The sequence below is a fragment of the Arachis ipaensis genome, chromosome B6, assembly GCF_059453495.1.
Source record: "Arachis ipaensis isolate K30076 ecotype BB chromosome B6, ASM5945349v1, whole genome shotgun sequence".
Taxonomy (NCBI): domain Eukaryota; kingdom Viridiplantae; phylum Streptophyta; class Magnoliopsida; order Fabales; family Fabaceae; genus Arachis; species Arachis ipaensis.
The window spans coordinates 47,753,745-47,777,325 of record NC_142441.1 but is presented as its reverse complement, the minus strand read 5'-3'; the positions used below and the strand labels follow the sequence as shown (position 1 = coordinate 47,777,325).

Genomic DNA, 23,581 nt, shown 5'->3' with positions numbered 1-23,581 from the left:
ACCTCTGGAAAGTAGCTGGTGCACTGCATAAGCCAAAGGGCATTCTCTTATAAGCATAAGTTCCAAAAGGACATGTAAAAGTAGTCTTTTCCTGATCTTCAGGAGCTATATGAATTTGAAAATAGCCTGTATAACCATCTAAAAAGCAATAATGGGATTTACCTGACAGGCGATCAAGCATCTGAACAATGAATGGCAAGGGGTAATGATCCTTACGAGTGGCTTGGTTGAGACGCCTATAGTCAATGCAAACTCTCCATGAATTATGCACTCTAGTTGTCAGAAGCTCTCCATGCTCATTTCTTACTGTTGTGATTCCAGACTTCTTGGGCACCACTTGTACTGGATTGACCCATTCGCTATCTGAGATGGGGTAAATGATATCTGCTTCAAGTAACCTGGTCACTTCTTTCTTGACAACTTCTAAGATGGTGGGATTCAATCTTCTTTGAGGTTGACAGACAGGCTTTTCTCCCTCTTCTAGGAATATTCTGTGCTCACAAACTTGAGGGTTGATGCCTACTATATCCGCTAGGCTCCATCCAATTGCTTTCTTGTGTTTTCTCAGCACACTGAGTAGCTGTTCTTCTTGTTGAGAAGTGAGTTCCCTTGCAATGATAACTGGAAACTTCTGCCTGTCCTTAAGGTAAGCATACTTGAGGTATGGAGGGAGGGGCTTTAATTCTAATTTCTGCTCATGGTCAGGCTCTGGATTATCTGGAGCTGGTGATAATGGTGAAGTGCTCTCATTGTCCTTTGAGAATGTCCCCACACTTGGACCTTGTCCTGTGTACTTCTCTTCTAATTCCTCCTAGTGAACTTCAGCCACGGTTTCATCTATGATGTCGCACTGGGAGATAGAATGATCATCCGGAGGGTGCTTCATAGCTTCATTTAAACTGAATTTCACTATTCTACCATCTATTTCAAAAGAATAAGTTCCGAAAAATGCGTCCAGCTTGAACTTTGAAGTCTTCAGGAATGGTCTTCCAAGCAGGATTGACGATGGCCTTCCTAAGTCATTAGGGGGCATTTCCAGGATATAGAAGTCAATGGGAAATGTGAGCCCCTTAATGCTCACTAATACATCTTCAGCAATCCCAACCACTGTAATAATGCTTTTATCTGCTAACACAAAATGAGCTGCCGACCTTTTTAAGAGAAGGAGCCTCAAGGTATCATATATAGACAAAGGCATTATACTAACACACGCTCCTAGATCACACATGCAGTCAGAAAATATCACACCTCCAATAGTAAAATTAACCATACATGGACCTGGGTCACTACACTTTTCAGGTATACCTCCCATTAAAGCAGATATAGAACTATCTAAAGGAATAGTTTCTAATTCATTAATTTTATCTTTATGTATACATAAATCTTTTAGAAACTTTGCATATTTAGGTACCTGCTGAATAACATCAAAAAGGGGAACAGTTATCTCAACCTTTTTGAATATTTCTACCATTTTGGGATCAAGTTCCATTTGCTTTTTGGGCTTCCTTGCAATTTGTGAAAATGGAATAGGGAGGGCGTTTTTTGCAGCGTCTGCAACCCTTGGTGCTTCTTTCTGTGGTTGAGCTTCTTCTTCTTAAACCATGTCTTGTATGTCCTCTTCCTCTTCAGCATCCTCTACTTCCACCACCTCTTCAGCTGAGGCGTGTGGTGTACGAAATTGTGATCCTTAACAACAGCGCTAAAAACTTGGTGCTCGGAACGTAATTCACACACTTTGTCACAACTTTGCACAACTAACCAGCAAGTGCACTGGGTCGTCCAAGTAATAAACCTTACGTGAGTAAGGGTCGATCCCACGGAGATTGTCGGCTTGAAGCAAGCTATGGTCACCTTGTATATCTCAGTCAGGCAGATTCAAATGGTTATAGAGTTTTAATAATTAAAAGATAAATAAAACGTAAAATAAAGATAGAGATACTTATGTAATTCACTGGTGAGAATTTCAGATAAGCGTATGGAGATGCTTTTGTTCCTTCTGAACCTCTGCTTTCCTATTGTCTTCATCCAATCCTTCCCACTCCTTTCTATGGCAAGCTTTGTGTAGGGCATCACCGTTGTCAATGGCTACTTCCCATCCTCTCAGTGAAAATGGTCCAAGATGCACTGTCACCGTACGGCTATTCATCTGTCGGTTCTCGATCATACTGGAATAGGATTCAGTAATCCTTTTGCGTCTGTCACTACGCCCAGCACTCGCGAGTTTGAAGCTCGTCACAACCATCCTTCCCGGATCCTACTCGGAATACCACAGACAAGATTTAGACTTTCCGGACCTCAAGAATGGCCGCCAATAGTTCTAGCCTATACTACGAAGACTCTGATCTCACGATCAGGAGGCTAAGAGATACACATTCAAGCTTGTTTGCATGTAGAACGGAAGTGTTTGTCAGGCACGCATTCATAAGTGAGAATGATAATGAGCGTCACATAATCATCACATTCATCATGTTCTTGTGTGCGAATGAATATCTTAGAGAAGAAATAGGCTTGAATTGAATAGAAAAACAGTAGTACTTTGCATTACTTCATGAAGAACAGCAGAGCTCTAAACCTTAATCTATGGTGTGTAGAAACTCTACCGTTGAAAATACATAAGAACGAGGTCCAGGCATGGCCGAATGGCCAGCCCCCTAAAACGTGATCCAAGGATCAAAAGATAATCCCAAGATAAAACTAAAGATGTAAATACAATAGTAAAAAGTCCTATTTATACTAAACTAGTTACTAGGGTTTACAGAAATGAGTAAATGATGCAGAAATCCACTCCCGGGCCCACTTGGTGTGTGCTTGGACTGAGCATTGAAGATTTCATGTGTAGAGGTCTTTCTTCGAGTTAAACGCCAGTTTATAACCTGTTTCTGGCGTTTAACTCTGCTTTGCAACCTGTTTCTGGTGTTTAACTCAAGAATAGGGCAGAAAACTGGCGTTGAACGCCAATTTGCATCGTCTAAACTCGGGCAAAGTATGGACTATTATATATTGCTGGAAAGCCCTGGATGTCTACTTTTCAACGCAATTGAGAGGGCACCATATGGACTCTTGTAGCTCCAGAAAATCCACTTTGAGTGCAGGGAGGTCAGAATCCAACAGCATCTGCAGTCCTTCTTCAACCTCTGAATCTGATTTTTGCTCAAGTCCCTCAATTTCAGCTAGATATTACCTGAAATCACAGAAAAATATACAAACTCATAGTAAAGTCCAGAAATGTGATTTTTATTTAAAAACTAATAAAAATATAATAAAAACTAACTAAATCATACTAAAAACTATGTAAAAACAATGCCAAAAAGCGTATAAATTATCCGCTCATCAGCGTGTTCTGGTGGGTTTGGCTCCTCCTGATTCCTCTCTTGCAGTGTGGTTCCGGGCCTTAGGGTGATGGCATTGATGCCACCCTTTGGATTGGGTAGGGGTTGAGAAGGAATTCCACTGGAGCTTGCATGTTGAGTATTTGAGGTATTGGATGATCCCATCTGAGAGATGAGAGCTTGTATAGCGGATGTTAGACCGTTAAGTGAACTTTCCACGTTCTTTTGTCCTTGCGCAATGGATTGAAATATCTCGTCATTCGGAGAGGAATTAGAATAAGTGATCTGAGGAACTTGTTGTTGGTTGTACTGTGGACCTTGGGATTGCCTCAGGTGAGGTGCTCTGTAAGGCTGGTTCTGGTTCTGCTGCCTGTTGTTGTTATTATTCCACCTCTAATTTCCTTGATTGTCTCTGCCTCCTCTGTTATTGTTGTCCCTCCAACCCTGGTTAGAATTATCTCTCCAACCTTGGTTGGAATTATCCTGCCATCCATGGTTGTAGCTGCCACCTTGATTGTATCCTTGATTGGGGCGGTCATAAAAGTTATGAGTGACTGCTACAGTATTGTCTTCCTGTTGGAGCTACAGGTATTCATCAGTATAATGACTATAATCAGCACAGATTCCTCACACTCTCTGTGGAACTAACTGTTGGCCTTGCTGTGGTGGAGAGGGCTGAGCTTGTTGTTGACTCAACTGCATCTGCTTCAGTAAGTTGGTCATTTCACATATACTCTGAGTTAGGGCAGCAGTCTCTCTGCTAGAGGATACCTCTGCAACAGCTTTTGACTGGCTTTGTTTCTGCCTGTGATTCCGAGTAGATTCAGCTAAGTCGCTGATCAATTGCCATGCCTCATCAGTGGTCTTGTACTTTTTCATAGACCCATTACTAGCACTTCCCAATGTGGTCTTATCTTGAGGCCTCATGCCTTGTGTGACGTAGCCGAGCAATACTATCTTGTCAATCATATGGTGGGGGCATGCTTCCAGAAGATTGTTGAAGCACTTCCAGTATTCGTAGAGAGTCTCGGATTCGTCCTGAACAATCATGGAAATGTTTTTCCTCAGTTTATCAGTAACTATAGCTGGAAAGAATTTTTCCGAAAATTCTCTTCTAAGCGTATCCCAGTTAGAAACAGTTTCTACGCGTTGAGTGTAGTACCACTCTCTCGCCTTTCCCTCAAGAGAGAATGGGAAGGCTTTTAACAAAATAGAAGTTTCATCTGCACCATCACGCCTGACAGTAGAACAGGCTGCCTGGAAATCCCTAAGGTGCTTGATAGGCTCTTGAGCAGGTAAGCCATGAAACTTAGGCATCAAGTTGAGTAGTGCAGTCTTGAGTTCAAAATCTACAGCCACCGCTGGGTGATGCGCTTGATACAATTGCAGTGTAAAATCAGGGGCTCCAGCTTCCTTGATAGTAACTCTCCTAGGTGCTGCCATGTCGCCTGCACGTAAATCAACCGAATCAGTAGAAAGGGAGCCTGTTTCTTCCTCAAGTGACGTTTCAGATTCGCCCTCGGAGAGGACTAACCGATGCCGAGCTTGCCTTATACGTGAAATAGTTCTTTCAATCTCAGGATCAAATACTGGCAAGCTTGGATCAGGAAGTGAACACGTCATTTAATGAAAGAAACATGCAGCTCATAGTAGCAAAATAAAATAAAATGAAAATAAATAAATTTCAATCAATAAATTAGCACTCTATTGCAACTCCCCGGCAACGGCGCCATTTTGACGATCGGATTTTCTATCGGTAAAGAAATTCACAAATACATTATCGCGTTGTAAGTATAGTTTCTAAACCAACAGAGAATCCTTTCGTGCAAAAGTTTTGTTTGTCACTTAAGCAAACCCAATAAAATTGTTAACTGAGTATTTAAACCTCGGGTCGTCTTCTCTAGGAATTGCAGGGAGGTATGATTTATTATTGGTTATGAAAAACAGTGTTTTTGGGTTTCAAAAGGTTTGAACAAGGAAAATAAATTGTAGGAATTAATAAATTAATATCTAATAAAGCTCTTGGCAAGGTATGAAAATCTGGAAGTCCTATCCTAATTATCCTTATCGATGGTGATGAGAATTGAGTTTTAATCCCACTTAGTTAACCTTTATTAAAGCAAAGGAAAGTCAAGTGGACTAATTAGTTTCATCCTCAAGTCCTAGTCAATTCCTAAGAAAGGACTAGAGTTATTGGAATTCAATTCAATTAGCAAAAATAACAATTATCAATCACGATGAGTTTGATAACTCAAGAGTCTCCAATTAATCAACTAAAACCAAGAATATAAAAAGCTAAATAAGAATCATAAATCTGAAATACCTCAAATTATATTAAATAGAAAATCAATCTAAACATAAAGAGTTCATAAACTAAATTGAGAAAATAAGTAAAAAGAACATTGAACCTGGAACCCAAAAGAAATTGTAAGTTGAAATAATAAGAAATCCTAAATCCTTTAAGAGGAATCCTAATCCTAAAACCTAAGAGAGAGGAGAGAACCTCTCCCTCTAAAAACTATATCTAATCTTAAAATTATTTAAATTGAATAATGGAAGACATCTTAATGAATGGATGCATTTCCCCACTTTATAGCCTCTAATATGTGTTTTTTGGGCCAAAAACCGGGTCAAAAATAGCTCAGAAATCGCCCCCAGTGATTTCTGGTACATACAGGTTGCGGGAAAGTGACGCGGAAGCGTCGTCCACGCGTTTGCGCGGATTAGGTTTTCTGCTAGGTCACGCATCCGCATGATCCACGCGTTTGTGTCACCTGGCTTTGGGGCAGCTATGGCAAATTATATATCGTTGCGAAGCCCCGGATGTTAGCTTTCCAACGCAACTAAAACTGCATCATTTGGACCTCTGTAGCTCAAGTTATGGTCAATTTGGACCTCTTGTATTCCTTCCACTTTTGCATGCTTCCTTTCCATCCTCTAAGTCATTCCTGCCCTGTAATCCCTGAAATCACTTAACACACATATCACGGCATCTAATGGTAATAAGAGAGGATTAATATTAGCAAATATAAGGCCAAAGAAGCATGTTTTCAATCATAGCACAAATTCTGGGAAGGAATTGTAAAACCATGCAAATAGTATGAATAAGTGGGTAAAGAGTTGATAAAAACCACTCAATTAAGCACAAGATAAACTATAAAATAGTGGTTTATCAACCTCCCCACACTTAAACATTAGCATGTCCTTATGCTAAGCTCAAGAGAAGCTATAAAGGAGTGAAGAGGAATGATAGAGAGTATGCAAGGCAACCTATCTATGTGAATGCAACTACATGCAAAATGTTTCTACCTACTTGATTAAAAGTGAATAAGTTCTTCAAGACAAATACAACCCAAATTCCACTAATTCAAATCGTACAATAAAAAGCAAGTAAACTTGTAAGAAGATAGCTCATGAAAGCAGGGAACATAGAATTAAGCACTGAACCCTTACTGGTAGTGTATATCACTCTAACTCTCAAGTGTCTAGGGTCAATCACTCTACTCTTCCCTAGTCATGCTTTCTCAACCTTGTTCTTCATCTAACCAATCAACAAATATTTAGTATACCAATGCAAACATCATGAGGTCTTTTCAGGGTTGTAATGGGGCTGAGGTAAAGATAAGGATATATATATATATATATATATATATATAAGGTTAAGTGAGCTAACAAAGTGAATCCTTGATTAGTTTAAGATCTCACCTAACATATACATACTTTATATAATTTAAAATGCTTTACCTAGCTACCCAAATTTTTCCCACTTTTGTATTACATGCTCATGTATCAAACTTATTTTTGAATTTTGTCCCATGTGCATTAATTCTTTTTATTTTGCATTTGGGGTAATATTATTTTTTTTGTATCCCCTTATTTAATTACTTAATATTTTTTTTTTCAGTGCACATGGTAATTTAATTATTTTGATTTCACATGAACATGCTTCCCAAATTTTCAAATAACTTATTTAATTTAATTCCCCCCCCCTTTTTTTTTCTATCATCCCATGTTCCCATAAAATTCCCCATACTTAAATTATACAAAATATCTATCTTAAGCTAACCAAGGATTCAACTTGGGATTTTTATTTGTTTTTCTGCTTAAGGCTAGTAATGTGGTTATGGAATAGAGGGGGGTTAAAAAGCTCAAAGTGGCTAACAAGGGTGACATAAAAGGGTAGGCTTATTTGGGATAAGTAAGTGAAAACAAGTAATGGCCTCAATCATATGCAAGCATGTAAATACACTAAATAATGGACATATAGAGTGGAACAAAGTAAAGATTGCAATTATAGAGAAGAAAACACACAAGAATAAAATATTTATGGTTAACTAATGTAACCATGTAATTAATCTCAAAATCTCACAGGTTGTGTGTTCTTTGGCTCAAAAACCATGTTCCAAATACAACTTTAAACAAATATAACACATAGAAAATTTTAATTTTTTTAATTTAAATTAGTGAAATTTTTCAAAATAGGGTCTTAGAAAGAAACTTATTATTTTTCAACCAAGTAGTACTTAAATGTAAACAATCAACTACACATGCAATCTATTATGCAATGCAATATTGAACTAATGAAGAAAATAAGACATTGGTGTTGAGAAGAGATTAACTAACCCATGGAGATCGGTATCGACCTCCCCACACTTAAAGGTTGCACCGTCCTCGGTGCATGCTAAGATGCTAAGATGTACAAGTGGATGAACTGCTCCAACTGATGCCTCTCTCTATAGATTGTGCAGATTGACTTGCCTGTCTCCCCATATAGAAGTTCTTCCTTTTCCCTTCCTCGGTGGCCATCCTGAAAGAAGAGGAAAAGGGAGAAAAGTAACCAAGAAATAAAGATAAGAAAAATAAATAAAATATGGGTTGGTAATGCCAAATAATAAAGGTCTCAATTACATGGTAGCTACAACATGCAGTGAGAAAACAGTAGAAGCATACGACATATCAATAGTACACAAATTGCAACAATGGGGGAGAGGGTGTGGGTCATGCAATATAGTGTAAGTGCATATCAATGAAAAAGGAATATCAATATTATAAAAATTAGCATTGACTTATAAATAATAATACCCAATTAGAATAAAATAAGTCATGAAGCACCAGAATAATTCAAAAAGATGTAACAGTTGAATGAGAAAATTTTAACACCAATAATAATTTGAGAAAAGAAAATAAAAATATACCCAAAATTAAAACGTAATGGATGAAAGTATGCAAATAAATTAAATAAAATAGAATGGAAGTGAAGAGGGATGAGAAGTTAAAAAGATGAAGTAAGGAAGAAAGAAGAAAGAAGAAAAGATAGAAAAAATTAGGATTAGAAAAGAAAAGATAAGATAATTGGCGCTGATCAGGATAAGTTGTGCGACGCGGGCGACGCGGACACGTGGGTGACGCGGTCACGTGGTGTGTGATATTTATTAGGTGACGCGGACGCGTGGGTCACGCGGTCGTGTGGCTGCGATTGGCGCGAGTGCAGCCTCGTGTTCGCGCAACTCTCTGTTCAAAACTCTTTTTGCCAAATTTTTGGGTGACGCGGTCGCGTGGTTGACGCGATCGCGTGAATGACCATACTTTGAAAAATGACGCGGACGCATGGGGCACGCGTTCGCGTGGTGGGGCTTGTGCTTCTAGCGCGGTTCCAGCCCCACTCCATCATAACTTGCTGCCATACACCCTTTTTACGTCGATTTTTAGGGTCACACATTCGCGTGGGTGATGCGGACGCGTGGGAGGCGTAATTTCCAAATGACGCGGCCGCGTGGTTGACACGGATGCGTGGGAATGTTTGTGCCAAAGGCACGCCTCCAGCCACGCTCTCACGTGACTCTCTGTTCAATTCTCTTTTCTTCAAAATGCACTGGTTACGCGGATGCGTCAGCGACGTTGCCGCGTCGCGTGCGTGTTTTTTTTTGTGTAGAATGCAAAATGCAATGCTAATGTGGATGTTATCAATAATTCCAGGTTCAATGAAATAAAATTAAACTTAAAAACAAACAAAACAAAATAAAATTAAAATTGAAAAAGGAACGATCATACCATGGTGGGTTGTCTCCCACCTAGCACTTTTAGTTAAAGTCCTTAAGTTGGACATTTGATGAGCTTCCTGTTATGGTGGCTTGTGCTTGAATTCATCCAGAAATCTCCACCAATGTTTGGAATGGCAACAGCCTCCGGGGTCCAAACAAGGCACGTAAAGCCCTTGAGCAGTTTTAAACAGGTTTTCAGGCTTCCAGTGTGCTGAATGTCAGAACAGACTCTAGGATCCCAAACTTTGCTTTTACACCCGTCTTTGCCTTGATCTGCATTATTCCAGCCGGGCGGTTTCGAAATTGTGTTCTCACCAAGATGACCAAACATTTTCTGAGACCCATTCAATTGAACGTGATACCAATCCTTGCACTTCAAATTGAAGTATGAAACCTTATTGAATCTTGCACACCAGCTCTGAGTACGAGCCATGTCCCTCTTACTCTTAACGCCATAAAGAGCTCTAAGCTGACCATCTGTCTCAAGTAAACCATATTCAAGTGGAATGAGAAAGCTAAGAGATATGAATTTTACCCACTTGAATGTTGTGAAGGATGATGGTGCCTTAGGTGGAGAGGTCTCCAGCAACTTTGGCAAGGTGATTTCAAGCTCCATTCCCTTGTGCTCTTCCTTGACAACTTCCACCTCTTTGCGAGCTTCTTCAATTCCAACCTCTTCCTCTTGGTAGCTTTCTTCCAAATCAAACTCTTCTTTATGGCTTACTAAGGGCATGGGAGGTTGTGCTTCCTCTTCTTTAATCTCCATCTCTTGATCAACCTCTGCAAAATCTTCAACCATGATATACCTTGGAGGTTGTACACCCTCTTCAACATCAAATTCAAACTTCTCGGCGGAATCCTGTATTGTTCTCGATTCCCATGGAGGTTCAGCATCTCCTAAATCTTCAACCATTTCTTCCTCTGCAACTATTATGGCTTCCTCCACTTGTTCCAATACAAGGTCATGTTCCTCATTGTCCACCGAAGTTTCTAGTGTCTCCTTCATGCTACACTTTTCTTTTGATTCTGCACATGCAGCCATGGGAGTACTTTAAGTGCTCAGATGTTGAGAAGCTAATTTATTTACTACCTCGGTTAAGGCAGTCGCGAGTTCCAGTACATCCCTTTGCATCTTCACTTGCCCTTGAAGAAGACCACGAAGGAAGTCATCCATTGGAGATGGGGGTGGATATGAGGGTTCATTATTTTGGAGAAAGGGTTCATAATAAGAAGGTGGTTCTTCTTGATAAGGATATGGAGATGGTGAATATTGAGTTGGTGGTTCTGGGTGTGGTTCATATGGTGGTTGGTGTGGTGGATATAGGTTAGGGTCATATGGTGGTTTTTGGTGGTAAGGGGCTTGTGAGTATGGTGGTCCAGAGTTGTGTTGAGGAGATGGTTCATAAGCATATGGCGGGACTTGTTGGTAACTACAAGGGGGTCCACCATAGTCATCATTTTGGTATGCATCACAGAATGGTTGTTGGTTATAGTGCATTGGAGGGGGTTGTTGCCAAGAGGGTTGATCAAATCCTTGTGGCTCCTCCCATCTTTGATTCTTCCAACCTTGATGCCTATTTTCATTATAGTTTCCATTCCTTACAACAACATTGGAACCAAACTTAAAGAGATGGGGGTGAGAACTCATAATAGCAAATAAAAATTAAAAACGAAAATAAAAACAAATTTAAATTAAAAGGTTATTAAAATTTAAATTTTGAATTTGAAAATTAAATTTTGAATTTTGAATTTTTAAATTTTGAATTTTGAATTTTGAATTTTAAATATTGAAATTTGAAATTTGATTTTGAAATAAGATAAGGTTTTGAAAAAGATATGATTTTTGAAAAAGATTTGAATTTTGAAATTTAAAACTAAGATAAGATAAGATAAAAATTTTAAAATAGAAATCTGAAATTTTTTTTTAATGCAAATTTCGAAAATTCAATTAAAATAAAGAGAAAAGATATTTTTGAATAAAATGAGGAAAGAGAAAAATAATAAAATGACACCAAACTTAAAATTTTTAGATCAAAACGAAGAGAACGACTAAGAACAACTTGAAGGTCAAGATGAACACGAAGAACAAATTTTTGAAAAATTTTTAATAACTAAATAAAAACCAATAACCTCTTAATTTATGAAAAAGAAAAAATAAAAACAAAAATAAAAACAAATAATCAAGCAAAAAGCAAATATTTACAATAACCAATAATAAGGCACACGTTTGCAATTCCCCGGCAACGGCGCCAAAAATTGACGTGGTGGAAATTGGCGGATTAAGAAATTAATGTAAGAGATACGTTGCAAGTACAGTTCTTAACCAACAAAAATCTGCTTATGAATTTAGAAGGGTTGTCACAAAATTAGATTTAAAATACTGGGAGTATGAATCCCAGGTTGTCTCCCAACGAGTTGCAGAAAGATGCGCTATTTTATTAATCAGATGTTTTCAAAAATGGTTTTGAGTTTGATAAACAGAAAATTAAATCAGAGAATTTATGTAATTTAAATAAAAATCTTGACCAGGAGTAGATTAGTCAGAAAATCTATCCTTGTTGGAGTTCTCCCAAGATTAATTTATAATTGAAGGTTGTTCTGCTTAGTTATCCTTTACCAGATAGAGGAAAGTCAAGCAAGTTAGAAGTTTATTTCTATTCACAAGTTCTGATCCTCTCCCTTGGGAAGGATTAGTGTCAGTGACTAGAAGGCGATCCAACAATAAACCCAATTACAATTTTACTCTTGATTATTCCAACTCAAGGTTCTCCTTTCAATCAACTCCCAATCAAGTTATGGAACTACTCGCTCATTATGAATGTAAACTTCACAAAATAAGAAAGGAAAATAAAGGAAGACATGATAAATAATAATAAAAAAGACCAATTAAAAATAAAAATAGTTCTTGTATTAATAAATTCTAAAAATAATCCAATAGTAACTCTGAACAAATTAAGGATATGAAAGAGTAAGTGACAAGTAAGGAAAATAAACTAGAATGATGAAGTCTTGGCGGAGGTAATAACTCTTCTCAATATCCCAATCCAAAAAGCAATAAAAACAAAATCCTAAGAACTATGAATGTGTAGAGAGAAAACCTAGAGGAGGAGTAAAATCAGATCTAAAACTAAAAATCTTGCGAAATGAATTGTCTCCATTGGTCTCTCTATGTTCCCTGGCTCTAATCTGCTTTTCTGGGCCAAAAACTAGGTCAAAACATGGCCCAAAAATCGCCCCCAGCGAATTCTGCAAATTCTGCAGATCGCGCACGTCACGCGATCGCGTCATCCAGCGTTTTGCCTTGCCACGCGTGCGCGTCGTCCACGCATTCGCGTCACTTATGCAGTTTCCAATCCATGCATTTGCGTCAGGCACGCGAGCGTGTCACTATGATTTCTCCGTTTTGCACGGTCGCACAAGCCATGCGTCCGCGTCGCTTCTCGCTGGTCATCTCCTTAATTTCTTGTGTTCCTCTCATTTTTGCAAGCCTCCTCTCCAATTTCCAAGTCATTCATGCCCTATAAAGCCTGAAACACTTAACACACAGATCACGACATCGAATGGAATAAAGGAGAATTAAAATACATAATTAAAAGTCTCTAGGAAGCAAGTTTTCAACCATGGAGTAATTTTGGGAAGGAATTGTAAATACATGCTAATCATATGAATAAGTGGGTAAAGATTTGATAAAACCACACAATTAAACAAAATATAAACCATAAAATAATGGTTTATCATGGACCCCCTTGTAGTTACCAACAAGCCCCACCATATGCCTATGAACCACCTCCCCAACATACCTTTGAACCACCATACTCACAAGCCCCTTTACACCATTCACCTCCATATGACCCTAACCCATATCCACCCCAACCTCCACTGGATGACAACACCATTGATGTTATTCACCAAGGGCAAACAGAGCTTCATACCACACTTGCCTCTATCACTAGTCTCACCTCTACTCTTCAAGCACTTATATCCCGCATGAACTAACCCTCTACCTCCAATATTCAACCCTCAAGCATTAGTGTACTTCATTTTCAACCACATAATAATCTTCCCATCCCATCACCACCCTCCATGGAAGAGCACCCACATCCATCAATCTAAGAGCAAGATGATCCCAGTTATGCTATTGATATGGAACAAGAAAGAAGGAATCATCTTCGCGAATCCATACTTCATAAGAAGCTAGAGGAGGCCCTACAGATGAAGGTAGTGGAGACCCTTGAAGTTGAAGGAGTGGTTGAAGAATTAGTGATGGAAGACATCAAGGAGGAGTCTGATTTTGTCTTAGAGCAAGAGGAGGCCCAAAATGTGGAGATTGGAGAGACCCTTGAAGATGAAGGAATAGTTGAAAGGAGTTATCATGGAAAGAAAATCATCAAGGATGAGTACGATTTTATACTAAAACAACTGGACAAAGCAGTAATTATTGAAGAGGAAGAAGTGGTTGAAGACTTAGGAGATGCTAAACCTCCATGGGAAAGTCCAGTGATAGAACCTCCTTCCAAGATGTTTGAATTTGATGTTGAAGAGAGTGTACAACCTCCAAGGCATATGGTGCACCAAATTACGATCATCAACAATGGCACCAAAGACTTGGTGCTCTCAAACGTGAATCACACTTTGTCACAATTTCGTACAACTAACCAGTAAGTGCACTGGGTCGTCCAAGTAATAAACCTTATGTGAGTAAGGGTCGATCCCACGGAGATTGTTGGCTTGAAGCAAGCTATGGTCATCTTGTAAATCTCAGTCAGGCGAATTCAAATGGTTATGGTGAATTGATAATTAAAACGTAAATTAAAGATAGAGATACTTATGTAATTCATTGGTGAGAATTTCAGATAAGTGTATAGAGTTGCTTAGCTCCTCCTGAATCTCTGCTTCCCTGCTGTCTTCATCCAATCATTCCTACTCCTTTCTATGGCAAGCTGTATGTTAGGCATCACCGTTGTCAATGGCTACATCCTGTCCTCTCAGTGAAAATGGTCCAATGCGCTGTCACTGCATGGCTAATCATCTGTCGGTTCTCGATCATGCTGGAATAGGATCCATTGATCCTTTTGCGTCTGTCACTACGCCCAGCACTCGCGAGTTTGAAGCTCGTTGTAGCCATCCCTTCCCAGATCCTACTTGGAATACCACAGACAAGGTTTAGACTTTCCGGATCTCAAGAATGGCCGTCCATGGATTCTAACTTATACCACGAATCTGATTAAGTAATCCCAGAGATACTCATTCAATCTAAGGTAGAACGGAAGTGGTTGTTAGGCACGCGTTCATGGTTAGGAATGATGATGACTGTCACGATCATCACATTCATATTGAGGTGCGAATGAATATCTTAGAATCGGAACAAGCTTGAATTGAATAAAAAAACAATAGTACTTTGCATTAATTCTCAAGAAACAGTAGAGCTCCACACCTTAATCTATGGTGTGTAGAAACTCTACCGTTGAAAATACATAAGTGATAATGGAGTTCATTGGTCTCGGCCCCAGAGGGGAACCGGAGTGACCAAGACTCGAATACAATGATAAAAAGTTCTATTTATACTAAACTAGTTACTAGGGTTACAGAAATGAGTAAATGATGCAGAAATCCACTTTCGGGGCCCACTTGGTGTGTGCTTGGGCTGAGCATTGAGCTTTACACATGTAGAGGCTTCTCTTGGAGTTGAACGCCAGTTTGTAACCTGTTTTTGGCGTTTAACTCCACTTTGCAACCTGTTTCTGGCGTTTAACTCCAGAATGCAACATGGAACTGGAGTTGAACGCCAGTTTGCGTCATCTAAACTCGAGCAAAGTATGGACTATTATATATTGCTGGAAAGCCCTGGATGTCTACTTTCCAACACAATTGAGAGCGTGCCATTTGGAGTTCTGTAGCTCCAGAAAATTCACTTTGAGTGCAAGGAGGTCAGAATCCAGCAGCATCTGCAGTCCTTCTTCAACCTCTGAATCTGATTTTTGCTCAAGTCCCTCAATTTCAGCTAGAAAATACCTGAAATCATAGAAAAACACAAAAACTCATAGTAAAGTCCAGAAATGTGATATTTATTTAAAAACTAATGAAAATATACTAAAAACTAACTAAATCATACTAAAAACTATGTAAAAATAATGCCAAAAAGCGTATAAATTATCCGCTCATCACAACACCAAACTTAAATTGTTGCTTGTCCCCAAGCAACTGAAAATCAAATAGGATAAAAAAAAGAGAATATACTATAAATTCTAAAATATCAATGAAACTTAGCTCCAATCAGATGAGCGGGACTTGTAGCTTTTTGCCTCTTGAATAATTTTGGCATCTCACTTTATCCATTGAAGTTCAGAATGATTGGCATATATAGGAACAAAGAATTCAGATAGTGTTATTGATTCTCCTACTTTAGTATGTTGATTCTTGAACACAGCTACTTTATGAGTCTTGGCCGTGGCCCTAAGCTCTTTGTTTTCCAGTGTTATCACCAGATACATAAATGCCACAGACACATAATTGGGTGAACCTTTTCAGATTGTGACTCAGCTTTGCTAAAGTCCCCAATTAGAGGTGTCCAGGGTTCTTAAGCACACTCTTTTCTTTGCTTTGGACTTGACTTTAACCGCTCAGTCTCAAGTTTTCACTTGACACCTTCACGCCACAAGCACATGGTTAGGGACAGCTTGGTTTAGCCGCTTAGGCCAGGATTTTATTCCTTTAGGTCCTCCTATCCACTGATGCTCAAAGCCTTGGATCCTTTTTACCCTTGCCTTTTGGTTTTAAGGGCTATTGGCTTTTTCTGCTTGCTTTTTCTTTTTCTTTCTCTTTTTTTTTTTGCTATTTTTTTTTTCTTTTTTTTCGCAAGCTTTTGTATTCACTGCTTTTTCTTGCTTCAAGAATCATTTTTATGATTTTTCAGATTATCAAATAACATGTCTCCTTTTTCCTTATTCTTCAAGAGCCAACATATTTAACATTCATAAACCACAATATCAAAAGACATATGCACTGTTCAAGCATTCATTCAAAAAACAAAAAGTATTGTCACCACATCAAAATAATTAAACTACTTTCAAGGATGAATTCAAAACCATGTACTTCTTGTTCTTTTGTTTTTAGAACATTTTTTTATTTAAGAGAGGTGATGGATTCATAGGACATTCATAAAGCTCAAAAATCGAAAAACAGTAAAATAAATAGACAAGGAGATTAAGGAATGAGTTCATCTTAGTGAGGGTGGTGTCTTCCTCTTCTTGAAGAACCAATGGTGCTTTTGAGCTCCTCTATGTCTCTTCCTTGTCTTTGTTGCTCCTCCCTCATAGCTCTTTGATCTTCTCTAATTTCATGGAGGATGATGGAATGCTCTTGGTGCTCTATCCTTAGTTGTCCCATGTTGGAGCTTAATTCTCCTAGGGAAATGTTGATTTGCTCCCAATAATTTTGTGGAGGAAAGTGCATCCCCTGAGGCATCTCAAGGATTTCATGGTGAGGAATTTCCTCATGCTCATGTTGAGGTCCATGATCTCTTGTTTGCTCCATCCTTTTCTTAGTGATGGGCTTGTCCTCTTCAATGAGGATGTCTCCCTCTATGTCAATTCCAGCCGAATTGTAGAGGTGGCATATGAGGTGAGGAAAGGCTAACCTTGCCCAAGTGGAGGACTTGTCAGCCACCTTGTAAAGTTCTTGAGGTATAATCTCATGAACTTCCACCTCCTCTCCAATCATGATACTATGGATCATGATGGCCCGATCTATAGTAACTTCAGACCGGTTACTAGTAGAAATGATTGAGCGTTGAATGAACTCTAGCCATCCCCTAGCCACTGGTTTGAGGTCATGCCTTCTTAATTGAACCGGATTGCTTCTTGAGTCAATTTTCCATTGAGCTCCTTCTACACATATGTCCATGAGGACTTGGTCCAACCTTTGATCAAAGTTGACCCTTCTAGTGTAGGGGCGTGCATTTTCTTCCATCATTGGCAAGTTGAACGCCAGCCTTACATTTTTCGGACTGAAATCTAAGTATTTCCTCCGAACCATGGTGAGCCAATGCTTTGGATTCGGGTTCACACTTTGATCATGGTTCCTAGTGATCCATGCATTTGCATAGAACTCTTGGACCATTAAGATCCCGACTTGTTGAATGGGGTTGGTGAGAACTTCCCAACCTCTTCTTCGGATCTCATGTCGGATCTCCGGATACTCATTCTTTTTGAGCTTGAAAGGAACATCAGGGATCACTTTCTTCTTAGCCACAACTTCATAGAAGTGGTCTTGATGGAACTTTGAGATGAATCTCTCCATCTCCCATGACTCAGAGGTGGAAGCAATTGCCTTCCCTTTCCTCTTTCTTGAGGTTTCTCTGGCCTTAGGTGCCATTAATGGTTATGGAAAAACAAAAAGTTATGCTTTTACCACACCAAACTTAAAATGTTTGCTCGTCCCCGAGCAAAAGAAGAAAGAAAGAAGAAGAAGAAGAAGAGAAATGGAGGAGAGGGAGAGAGGGGTGTATTCGGCCAAGGGGAAGAAGAAAGGGTTGTGTTGTGTGAAAATGAAGAAGGAATGAGGGGTTTATATAGGAGTGTGGGGAGGGTTAATAGTTTGAATTTTGAAGGTAGGTGGGGTTTATGGGGAAGAGAAGATGGATGTGAGTGGTGAGGGGGTGATGGGAAAGAGTGATTGAGGTGATTGGTGAAGGGTATTTTAGAAAGAGGGTTATGAAAAGGTGTGAAGAGGAGAGAAGAAAAGGTAGGGATCCTGTGGGGTCCACAGATCAAGTGGGGTCAAGGACTTAACATCCCTGCTCCAATTAGGCGTGTAAAACGCCCTTGCTGTACAATCATGGCATTTAACGCCAGATTGCTGCTTGTTTCTGGCGTTAAACGCCCAAATGTAGCCTGTTTCTGGCATTTAACGCCAGGCAGATGCTTGTTTCTGGCGTTTAACGCCAAACTACTCTTCCTCTAGGGTGTGCTATTTTTCATTCTATTTTTCATTCTGTTTTTGATTTTTCAGTAGTTTTTGTGACTTCACATGATCATCAACCTAAAGAAAACATAAAATAACAAGAGAAAATAAATAAATATAATTAGATAACATTAGGTTGCCTCCCAACAAGCGCTTCTTTAATGTCAATAGCTTGACAGTGAGCTCTCATGGAGCCTCACAGATGTGCAGAGCATTGTTGGGACCTCCCAACACCAAACTTAGAGTTTGAATGTGGGGGTTCAACACCAAACTTAGAGTTTGGTTGTGGCCTCCCAACACCAAATTTAGAGTTTGACTGTGGGGGCTCTGGTTGACTCTGCAGTGAGAGAAGCTTTTCATGCTTCCTCTCCATGGTTACAGAAGGAGATCCTTGAATTTTAAACACAAGGTTGTCCTCATTCAGTTGGAGGACTAACTCTCCTCTGTCCACATCAATCACAGCTCTTGCTGTGGCTAGGAAGGGTCTTCCAAGGATGATGGATTCATCCTCATCCTTCCCAGTGTTTAGGATTATGAAATCAGTAGGGATGTAAAGGCCTTCAACCTTTACTAACACGTCCTCTACTAGTCCATAAGCCTATTTTCTTGAGTTGTCTGCCATCTCTAATGATATTCTGGCAGCTTGCACCTCAAAGATCCCAAGTTTTTCCATTACAAAGAGTGGCATTAAGTTTATTCCTGACCCTAGGTAGCACAAAGCCTTCTCAAAGGTCATGGTGCCTATGTTACAGGGAATTAGGAATTTACCAGGATCCTGTTTCTTTTGAGGTAATTTCTGCCTATCCAATGCATTCAGTTCATTGGTGAGCAAGGGAGGTTCATCTTCCCAAGTCTCATTACCAAATAATTTGGCATTCAGCTTCATGATTGCACCAAGGTACTTAGCAACTAGCTCTTCAGTAATGTCTTCATTCTCTTCAGAAGAAGAATACTCATCAGAGCTCATGAAGGGCAGAAGGAGGTTCAATGGAATCTCTATGGTCTCTAGATGAGCCTCAGATTCTTTGGGTTCCTCAAAGGGAAACTCCTTATTGGTCACTGAACGTCCCAGGAGGTCTTCCTCACTAGGATTCACGTCCTCCTCCTCCCTTGTAGGTTCGGCCATGATGGTCAAATCAATGGCCTTGCACTCCCTCTTTGGATTTTCTTCTGTATTGCTTGGGAGAGTACTAGGAGGAGTTTCAGTGACTCTTTTACTCAGTTGGCCCACTTGTGCCTCCAAATTCCTAATGGAGGACCTTGTTTTATTCATGAATCTCATAGTGGCCTTAGATAGATCTGAGACTATATTTGCTAAGCTAGATGGGTTCTGCTCAGAATTCTCTGTCTGTTGCTGAGTGGATGATGGAAAAGGTTTGCTATTGCTAAACCTATTTCTTCCACCATTATTAAAGCCTTGTTGAGGCTTTTGTTGATCCTTCCATGAGAAATTTGGATGATTTCTCCATGAGGGATTATAGGTGTTTTCATAGGGTTCTCCCATGTAATTCACCTCTGCTATTGCAGGGTTCTCAGGATCATAAGCTTCTTCTTCAAAAGATGCCTCTTTAGTACTGTTGGATGATTCCTTCAATCCATTCAGACTCTGAAAAATCATATTGACTTGCTGAGTCAATATTTTGTTCTGAGCCAATATGGCATTCAGAGCATCAATTTCAAGAACTCTCTTCCTCTGAGGCGTCCCATTACTCACAGGATTCCTTTCAGAAGTGTACACGAACTGGTTATTTGTAACCATGTTAATGAGTTCTTGAGCTTCTGTAGGCATTTTCTTTAGGTGAATGGATCCACCTGTAGAATGGTCCAATGACATCTTAGATAACTCAGATAGACCATCATAGAATATATCTAGGATGGTCCATTCTGAAAGCATGTCAGAAGGACACTTTTTGGTCAGTTCCTTGTATCTCTCCCAAGCTTCATAGAGGGATTCACCTTCTTTTTGTTTAAAGGTTTGAACATCCACTCTAAGCTTGCTATGCTTTTGAGGAGCAAAGAACTTGGCTAAGAAAGCCGTGACCAGCTTATCCCAAGAGTTCAGGCTATCTTTAGAGAGTCCAACCATATTCTAGCTCTATCTCTCACAGCAAATGGGAAAAGCATAAGCCTGTAGACCTCGGAATCAACCCCATTGGTCTTAACAGTATCACAGATTTGCAAGAATTCAGTTAAGAACTGAAAAGGATCTTCTGATGGAAGTCCATGAAACTTGCAATTCTGTTGCATCAGAGAAACTAATTGAGGCTTTAGCTCAAAATTGTTTGCTCCAATGCCAGGGATTTAGATGCTTCTTCCGTGTAAATTGGAATTTGGTGCAGTAAAGTCACCAAGCATCTTCCTTGCATTGTTATTATTTTCGGCCATGTCTCCTTCTTTTTCAAAAATTTCTGTCAGATTTTCTCCAGAGAGTTGTGCTTTATCTTCCCTTAGCTTCCTCTTCAGAGTCCTTTCAGGTTCAGGATCAGCTTCAACAAGAATGTTCTTATCCTTGTTCCTGCTCATATGAAAAAGAAGAAAACAGAAAAGAAGAGGAATCCTCTATGTCAGAGTATAGAGATTCCTTTATGTGAGTAGAAGAAGAAAAGAAATTCGAACACAGAAAGTGGGAGAGGGTTCGAATTTTTAAGAAGAAGAGAAGTGTTAGTAGATAAATAAATTAATTAGAAGGAGATGAGGGGGAGAGAATTTCGAAAATTAAATAAAATAAAATAAAAATATTTTTGTTTTTAATTTAAAATTATAGTTAAAATTCAAAAATTAAGAAAGAAAAATAAAATAAAATTAAATTAAAATTTAAAACAAATAGTTAATTAAAAAGGAATTTTGAAAAAGAGGGGAGAGGTTTTCGAAAATAAGAGAGAGAAAATTAGTTAGGTAGTTTTGAAAAAGATAAGAATCAAACAAAAAGATAGGATTAATTTGAAAAAGATTTGAAAATCAATTTGAAAAGATAAGAGGTTAGAAAAGAAGTTAGAAAAGTTTTTGAAAAAGATGTGATTGAAACTTATTTTGAAAAAGATTTGAAAAAGAAATTTAAAAAGATTTGATTTTGAAAATTAAAGTTGATTACTTGACTAACAAGAAACAAAAATATATGATTTTAAAATTTAAAGATTGAACCTTTCTTACTAGGCAAGTAACAAACTTAAAAATTTTGAATCAATCACATTAATTGTTAGCATTAATTTCAAAAATATGAAATAAAAATAAGAAAAAGATTTTGAAAATTGATTTTAAAAATTTTCAAAAATTATGAAAGAAAAATGAAAAAGATTTGATTTTTGAAAAGGATTTGAAAAAGATAAAATTTTTAAATTGAAAAATTAATTTGACTCATAAGAAACAACTAGATTTTAAAAATTTTTGAAAAAGTCAACTCAAATTTTCGAATTTTATGAGAAGAAAAAGGGAAAGATATTTTTTTTTGAATTTTAATGATGAGAGAGAAAAACATCAAAAAGAATCAATGCATGAAAATTTTGGATCAAAACAAATGATGCATGCAAGAACAATATGAATGTCAAGATGAACACCAAGAACACTTTGAAGATCATGATGAACATCAAGAACTTGTTTTTGAAAATTTTTAAGAAAAGAAAAACATGCAAGACACCAAACATAGAAATTTTTAATGTTGAGACATTAAGAATTCAAGAATGCATATGAAAAACAAGAAAAGACACCAAACAAGAAAATTTAAAGATCAAACAAGAGGATTCATCAAGAACATCTTGAAGATCATGAAGAACACATGAATGAATTTTCGAAAAATGCAAGAAGGTTTGAAAAATATGCAATTGACACCAAACTTACAATTTGACACAAGACTCAAACAAGAAACACAAAATTATTTTTGGTTTTATGATTTTATTGATTTTTTTAATATTTTTTTTCGAAAATTATTTTGAAAAGGAAAACAAGGATTTCAAAAAATTTTAATAGGAATTCCAGGAATCTTGCAATGTTAGTCTAAAGGTCCAGTCCAGGAATTAGACATGGCTTAATAGCCAGCCAAGCTTTCAGTGAAAGCTCCGGTCCAAAACACTAGACATGGCCAATGACCAGCCAAGCTTCAGCAGATATTGATACCTCCCATGTATACAACAACTATGTGTGTAACTGCCAAATGGGTGAACATCAACAAGCTCTTGTGATGATAAGTTGAAGCCCCGGTCCAAAAGATTAGACATGGCTTATAGCCAGCCAGGATTCAACAGATCATCATGAAACACTAGAATCCATTCTTAAAAATTCTGAATAAAAATATATTTTTGAAAATATTTATTTTTATTTTTTTTGAAAATAAGAATAACAAAAAGCTTAAAATTAAAATAAAATTACCTAATCTGAGCAACAAGATGAACCGTCAGTTGTCCAAACTCGAACAATCCCCGGCAATGGCGCCAAAAACTTGGTGCACAAAATTGCGATCATCAACAATGGCGCCAAAGACTTGGTGCTCTCAAACGTGAATCACACTTTGTCACAACTTCGCACAACTAACCAGCAAGTGCACTGGGTCGTCTAAGTAATAAACCTTACGTGAGTAAGGGTTGATCCCACGGAGATTGTCGGCTTGAAACGAGCTATGGTCATCTTGTAAATCTCAGTCAGGCGAATTCAAATGGTTATGGTGAATTGATAATTAAAACGTAAATTAAAGATAGAGATACTTATGTAATTCATTGGTGAGAATTTTAGATAAGCGTATAGAGTTGCTTAGTTCCTCCTGAATCTCTGCTTCCCTACTGTCTTCATCCAATCATTCCAACTCCTTTCTATGGCAAGCTGTATGTTAGGCATCACCGTTGTCAATGGCTACATCCTGTTCTCTCAATGAAAATGGTCCAATGCGCTGTCACTGCATGGCTAATCATCTGTTGGTTCTCGATCATGCTGGAATAGGATCCATTGATCCTTTTGCGTCTGTCACTACGCCCAGCACTCGCAAGTTTGAAGCTTGTTGCAGCCATCCCTTCCCAGATCATACTCGGAATACCACAGACAAGTTTTAGACTTTTCGGATCTCAAGAATGGCCGTCCATGGATTCTAACTTATACCACGAAGACTCTGATTAAGGAATCCCAGAGATACTCATTCAATCTAAGGTAGAACGGAAGTGGTTGTCAGGCACGCGTTCATGGTTGGGAATGATGATGACTGTCACGATCATCACATTCATATTGAGGTGCGAATGAATATCTTAGATTTGGAATAAGCTTGAATTG

At 38.5% G+C, this 23,581-nt stretch overlaps 1 non-coding gene across 1 annotated transcript; it reads left to right on the top strand.

Annotated features, from left to right (window-relative positions):
* The first annotated feature begins 20,219 nt into the window (after nt 1–20,219).
* On the top strand, nt 20,220–20,327 carry LOC148555442 (small nucleolar RNA R71). Its single transcript, XR_015886417.1, has one exon. It is a non-coding gene; the product is annotated as a small nucleolar RNA R71 (small nucleolar RNA).
* Nucleotides 20,328–23,581: the final 3,254 nt, after the last annotated feature.